Source organism: Lepisma saccharinum, chromosome 11 (genome assembly GCF_977018435.1).
Source record: "Lepisma saccharinum chromosome 11, izLepSacc3.1, whole genome shotgun sequence".
In the NCBI taxonomy this organism is placed as follows: Eukaryota; Metazoa; Arthropoda; class Insecta; order Zygentoma; family Lepismatidae; genus Lepisma; species Lepisma saccharinum.
Genome location: NC_139239.1, coordinates 15,970,501 through 15,978,008, shown reverse-complemented (window position 1 = coordinate 15,978,008; position 7,508 = coordinate 15,970,501). Strand labels below are relative to the sequence as shown.

The 7,508-nt window shown below is 37.9% G+C and overlaps 1 protein-coding gene across 1 annotated transcript in view; it reads left to right on the top strand.

The window, feature by feature from the left end:
• Positions 1-1,094: 1,094 nt before the first annotated feature.
• Positions 1,095-7,508, top strand: part of LOC145995381 (uncharacterized) — a 419,963-nt gene continuing 413,549 nt past the window's right edge. The window contains exon 1 of the mRNA XM_083131984.1: positions 1,095-1,697. The gene's annotated coding sequence lies outside the window, so the exon portion shown is untranslated. The remainder of the gene's footprint in view (positions 1,698-7,508) is intronic.

The window sequence follows — 7,508 nt, the reverse complement described above, 5'->3', positions numbered from 1 at the left end:
GTCCCAATTGGCCTTACTGTGCATAAAGTAGACTTAAAAAAAAACAACTCAATATCCGAATAGAGTTAAGAGTGACCAGCAGCTTGCATTGTTTTATTTCTAATACGTAAACCCTCAGAAGTCATGTCTTCGCCTTCGTGTTTTTTTTTATTTTTAATATCTATCATATCTTTTCTACTAATTTTGGCTAATCGCCACGATTATGATTATTGATAATATGATGAAATTAATGAAGGTTTTCTTACAAAGAGCAAGCATTCGCAAGGTGGGATTCGAACCTGGGACCCCTGCCATCGTGCTTGCCACGGAGGTCGGCCCGCCTTTGTGTTTTCTTTACAGATGTTCATTAACAAACGAACTAATTGAAATTGCTTAATATAATAATCGTTGCAATATTTTGCACTGTATGGGTATCCTATGTACAGCCACGAACACCTCTGGGTTGTAACAACACCATTGACTTTCAATTAAATCATTACAATCCAGAATTGTCCGTACACCAGCGTTTCACCTTTAAGAGGTACTTTGTATAATGTTGCTACCTTATTTGCTTTTCGTCAACGGTTAATTTTTAAGTTTGCTTTTGTTTTCTCGAGTACTAAATTTAATAAAGGAAAGAGAAGAAATTGACTGAATATTTTTTAAAGTTCATTTTCAAGAAGCCTTTTCCTCTTAATTTAATTTCTTCTTCAGTAGCGACACTTGAAGGTTCAAAGTTCGATTCCCGCTTGACGCCCAAGTTAATTAATAAAGAAACTCTGGAATTAAGAGAGTCAGAAGGGAGACGTTTCATCGTAAGATGTTATAAAGGACTCCACAATAAAGGACGAGAGAGGGGGGAGGGGATGGGGGAAGAGAAGCACGGAAAACAAAATTAATATTGTAACTTGAAAATATCGACGTTCTAAACTTTACAACCGTATACTCTCCTAGGAGAAGGGAGCGTCCCAGGTTTCCTTGTCCCCGCTTTCTCCGGCGAGGATCGAAGCGGCAGCGTGTCTGCGTATAACAGCGTTCTCGAATTGGGTTGGGCCTCAGTTCTGAGTCGGCGCTCGATCTAGTCAGACGCGGCAAAATTTCTGGGGTCAAAAACTCTTCAGTTGTTCGCAGGTCGTTTTCCGTTGTGCGTGCGTATGTGTGTGTGTGAGTGAATGTGTTGATTCTTCTGTACTGGCATCAGCTAGAGAGGAACAAGGTTGGAAGAGAGTGGGGTGTCCGTAATCACTCAACTAGTTGTGGTGATCATAACAAAATATATATCAAAAACCAAATAAAATTTATAGAATAAAGTGCTTGTATATCTTTGGATACTTATAGCTTCACTGCAACTGAGAAAATAGACAAAAACGATGGAATAACTAATAAAAAACTACAACTTTGGAACAAAGTACTGCACATATACTTTTTAGTTCTCACTAGTGCTTGTGGTTCTATAAAATACTTCTTACTGCTCCATCTAAAGTATTCTGAAGAATACAATTTCATACAAACAGCTCAATAATAGCTACGTAGAAAAGTGAACAGTGTGGTGTTCCAACTGCATATTTGCACATCCTAAATTTTATTAAGTGAATTACAATTATTAGTGATAGTAATCGACTACAAATTGTTCTGTGTTAGTGATTTTTTAATCGAACCAGCTGCAAAGTTTTATCATCCAAGTACATCAAACCTGTGATTCTTTTTTCTATACGAAGGTAAGTGTTGCCATCGCACTGTGAAAGGGTTGCATTTAGGTAAGTTAGTGACTATATTGAAATATACACACACTGAATTTATCACAATGAAACATATCGTTAAATTACCTTCCCGATGGTGTAGTAGTATCGCTGTCGCCTTGTAAGCAAGGAGCCCCGTGTTCGATCCCCGGTGGAGGATTATAGTGGTTCGAAACCATCTTAAACTGTAGGTCCTATCCCTATCAGCTTATATAAACATAAAGTGGACTTAAACAAACTTTATCACATCTTTAAACATTGATGATAATTTGTTTCATTGCGTTTTTGTCGAGCTGTTGATTTTGTTTAAGGGTCTAACTTCGCTCTGTTTATGATGACCGCGACGAAATGGCAGTAAGACAATACTTGCAACAAACAATGACTAACAAATATCAAGGCACTTTCGGAGACTTTACTTAAAATATACTGAATGATTAAGAACGCACAGCAGAAAAGCTTCAAGCAGTCCAATCGGATTAATCCCGGAATTTACCGAATCCGAGTCTCAAACCAATTTGGTATGAACGGCCACAAGAACTCTACTCTCGGGTGTAATTTTATCAACTCCTCGTCCTGAGCCATTGAGCATCGAATTTCATTTCCTACACTATTCATAGACACGGAATATTTCCGCACTCTTCGCCAAAGAAACTTTCAGAAATTTTCATTAGATACAATCTGACTTGAATATTATATTGTACCATTAAAGTTTTAACTTCGTTGGTAATCATAGTATCTTGAGTTCGACTCCCTGCGAAACACATTCTAATACTTGTGTTCTAGTTCTTATTTGGTCCGCTCATCGTTGAATAAAAACACTACTTTTCGAATTTTACGCGACTGAAAATCTTATTCATTACACTAATAATTATTCAGTTAATCTTCGTCTATGATAGTTATGTAGATATGTTTATAGTTGATGAATTTACCATATTACTTACTGCAAGCTAACAACATCGTGAGTTAGGTATCACTTAGACAAAGTTGGGTCATTTAGAAATTACATGTATTTTAACAGTTTTCCAGCATCTCATTTTTTTTAACGTGATCCCTTACAAAGTTAAATTTCCTCTTATAGAAACCCTTCTGCAGGTGAAGGTTGAGGATCCTAGACTTCCAAGCGCCCTCTCCTGACCAGAGAAAAAGGATTCATAGAAATGTATTTGGAATATTTTGTTTTTCTCTCTATTTTGATTAATTTTGGTTAATCGCGACGAGAAGGATAGATGGTGAATAGATGAATGATGGGACAACAACAGTGATAGGATTCGAACCTGAGACCTCTGGCTTTTGTAGAGAGTAACGTTGATTGCTCTCAGAGAATTTGATATACTGACCAGGTGTACGTTAGTGTTTTTGAACTACACTACTTATTAAAGGTTATTGAAATTACTAAGCCGTGTGTCTCTGAATAAAGTTCAAATTCCAAAACATTAGATACGTTATTGAAATATCGTTTTCCGAATTTGTTATTGAAACCGGACATATACTGATCGTGAGGAACGTGTAGTTTTACTTTAGCCTTTCGAACACTCATTCTCCAAGATCCATCAACGCTAGGCAAGCCCAGGCAACTGTTGACCCCTTGGGTGAGAATGAGAAAAGTACCGTAACATTCCTGTTCTCTCAAATGTCAATACCAACTACTGTGGAAAATTCAAAGAGCAGACGAAATTTTAAAGGTTAAAGAGCACTTAACATGATCAAGAGTTCTCCCAAAATTCCTGTGGTATTCTGAAGTACGTATATGTATTTTTTCGAACTGTAATATGCCGTTAAGGTTCATACGTAAAATTCAAAATATTGTATTAACGGAAATTGAAATATCCTGTAATACTTATAATATAATGATTGAATGATTTAATTGATTGATTCAGTTTATTTTACGTCGCGTTTTGTGCCTCTTGGCTAATTTGCGAAGATGGGGATGAGTGATGAAATGATGAAATTGATGAATGGACACTCACAAACAACCGAGCCCGAGCGCGATTCGAACCCGTGACCCTTGTCGTCGCAGCGCGATGTGCGAACCACTTATTATTATTATTATTATTATTATTATTATTATTATTATTATTTAAGGAAAGTCCCTAAGCGGAAGCTTCACCATCACACTTCATTCGCTCACATAATTTCATTTACATTTCTATTTCAGGACTTTTCAGGACAGACAATCACAAATACCCATGTCTTACTCGGGACTCGAACCCGGAACCCCTGGCGTTGTAGCGCGCTCTGCTAACCACTTCGCCACGGAGGTTGATATCACTCGGCCACAGGGTCCGGCATTATAATATAATGAGTGTAATACCGCAGTGCCACCTATGTTCTACGAATAAGATATAAAAAAAACTAGAAAAGTGACAGTCTGGGGGGTAGATTTTTAGCAAATATGTCTTTAATGGCATTCCCTGTTTTCGAACTCAGGAATTCTGGCGTCAGGAAGTGACACGCTAACAAGACTGGCACGATTGTCCTTAGTGACGCTAAGTGATCTAAATTTAACATAACGTGACCGCTTTTGTTCACGCAGAGGTTAAACGGAAGTTAAAAGTTAAAAGATCCCGCAATCCTAACTTGCGGTTTCTTTGTTGACAATGCACAAGAGACTACGGTGCATTTAACGGCGAACAGTAGTTCGAATTGTCGTATACAGAGGAATCTCGCTATAACGGACACGAATTAAAGTTTAAAATGTCCATTATTGACAAGTGTCCGCTATTTGGACAAGTTTGGCCTATGAAAATTATATTTGTGAAATAATATTTGTTTAAACATACATTTTATTAAATAAACTAGCTGATTTCCAGGCGTTGCCCGGGTATTTATTTATCTTAATGTTCTATTACACAGGAATATAATGAATTCTAACTATAGTGTAAAATGAACTTGGAGTTGAACGGCATTGGGATTGTCACTATTCATCTCAGCAGCCCCGAAAACTATGGACTCCACACTAATATCGGTCGTTGTACATGTCACCCCCTTCCCAACCCCACCCTAGGGGTGCCAGGGGTGTCTTGGAGTTGAACGGCATTGAAAGTGTCACTATTCATCTTAGCGACCCCGAAAACTATGGATTCCACACTAATATAGGTTGTTTTAGTTTATTTTTACATGCCACCCCTACCCACCCCCATCCCTAGGGGTGCCAGGGGTGTCTTACCCCCACAGTATTTCTTTATAAATTGCAAGTGATACGCGTACCAAGTTTGGTTGAAATCGCTCCAGGCGTTCGAGAGTTATGCCGGAACAAACACACACACACATACATACATCCATGTTTATATATTAGATTAGATATAAACCATTTTACTTGAGGAACATAAATACTTCAGGTTCCTTCTAAATGTAACGAACAAAATGACTGTGGATATTACAATATAATGTAGTCACAAGAAATAAAATGTGAAATCTAAACCCTGAAATAATGGCTTTCCTGCAATGCGTTGTGTGTGTTGCCCAACTCAACGGCGAAAAGAGATATTTTCAATTACAAGTTCGGCTGTCACCGTATAAGTTAGGCCAGTTAGGCCATACGCATAACGTATTCCAGGATCTATACTCTGTCCCAGCTAACTGTGTAGCAGGCAAACGAAAACAAGTCTCTGCGCAAGTAGTGACGCTAGACAGCTCCACCAATGAACACGTGTGAGGAACGGAATTGCTTGGAGTGTGGGAAAGCGACTGAAGTTACCAGCCTTCCCAGCAGCGTGTACTGCTTTGCTCTGGCCAATAAGATTCCTTCGTATCTCTGACGCTATGCGCACCTTGCTCTACAGTTAGCTGGTACAGGGTATAGGTTCCATATTAGGTTCCATATTAATTGCCCGTGACTGTACATAGAGTTTCACAAGATATTCTCTGATTGGACTATTGTTGAGTGGATCCAAATGATTAGGACTAATCAAGTATTTCCGAGTAGCACGACAGAACCCTGAAAAATTATATTGTCTACTTCAAACCAGAAACTTTGGGAAGAGCGTATTTACCAACATAGTTTTCATTATCAGTTCAAGATAGGAAGATAATATTCTTGATACTTAAAATTTCACTGCTCTGCCTTTTGTCGACAGCAAATTGTGCGGTAATATCTTTAACATTCTCTGACATCGATAACTTCGACTTCTTTATTAAGACAATTTCATTGTAATCATTACTCAATTTAGATATTTCCAAATTCCAGGAATTTGTATTTTATTTTACACGCGTCCATTATTCTGAAATTTTGAATCGGTGACGTGGCATATTTTTTATGTCTGTTATTGATAATGTTATTTTTTTTGGAAAGTAGCTCTCTCCATACTGTTATGTATTTCTTTCTGGGAATTTAATAATGTCTGTTGGGGCCTCCGCGATGGCGTTGTGGTAACTTGGTCGCCTTGTAATCAAGGTAAAGAATGACGCATACGCTTTCTGGTAGCTAACCAATAGAGAAAGTTTCTACCGTGAACCTGTCAAACTAATTAAAATCACACAATTTCGTAAGATTGCAATGTTTCTCCAAATTTTGATGGAGAAATTTTTACCAGACTTTCGGACATCTAGAGAAAATATTGTGACGTTTTTGTGGTATTTAGTCAAGGTAAAAATTACCCTTCGCTCTCCTAACGGCAAACACTGGAAAGTAGTAGGCAAGCGTAGGAAAGAAGAAGAAATTGAAGGAAAGAGTAGGAAACAAAGAGAGAAATTCAAGGAAAATGGGTACAAAGAGAAACTGAAGGAAAATTGGGAAACAAAAGAGAAATTGAACGAAAAGTAGGAAGCCAAGATAGAAATTGAAGCAATAGTAGGATAGGAAGAAAATAATTGAAGGAAGAGTAGGAAACAGAGAGAAATTAAAGGAAAATTAGAAAATAAAGAGATATTATAGAAAATTAGAAAACAAAAAGAGAAATTGAAGGAAAAGTACTCAACAGTAAGAGATATTGAAGGAGGAAGATTGGGAAACAAAGAGAAAAATTGAAGGAAAACAGAGATCAAAGATAAATTGAAGGAAAAGAAACAAAGAGAGAAATTGAAGGAAAATTGGGAAACAAAGAGAAATTAAAGGAAGATTAGGAAACGGAGATAGAAATTAAATGAAAGGAAGAAAATGTAAGAAGTTGAGGAAAATAGTAGGTAAGAGAGAGCGAGAGGAAGGAAGATAGTAAGAGAAAGAGCGCGTTGGGAGGAAATAATGAAGGATAGTGAGAGCGAAAGAGAGATAGCGAGGGAAGGAGTAGAGAAGAACAAATAAAGAAACAGAGACTAGACAACATGAAAATTATTCATCCCCCATGTATCCCACCTAAACAAAATTTTCTGGCGACATCACATTGTTTACGTTGAAAAATTTTGTAATCGATCGCGTGATCGAGTCGCATTACGGAAGAACGAATACATAAAAATAAAATAACTACGAATTCCACAATCTCATTACGAACACATTAAATCTATTCTATGAAAACCTAGCCACACAAGCACGCGCCCTAACTTATTGCGTCGTTTCTCCAGACTGCAATACAGTACGGAGAGCCAGTTGCATTACATTCAGTAGCCACACCCACAGTTCATAGCGTCATCGGCATAACTCGCGGTCGTTAATTCCCGCGTATTCACCCGCTTGCATATTTTGTTCCGTGAAATATGACCTTTTCCCTCTCCGGTTCACTTTTTTTTCGGTTCAACAGGAGGAAGCCTTTATTATGGAATATTGTGACTATTTATTTTCAGGCCGGTTTTCGGTGTAGGCTCAATATGCAGTGGGAGAAAGGTTGGTGGGGGGGGGGGGGGGTATTTTGTGGAGGG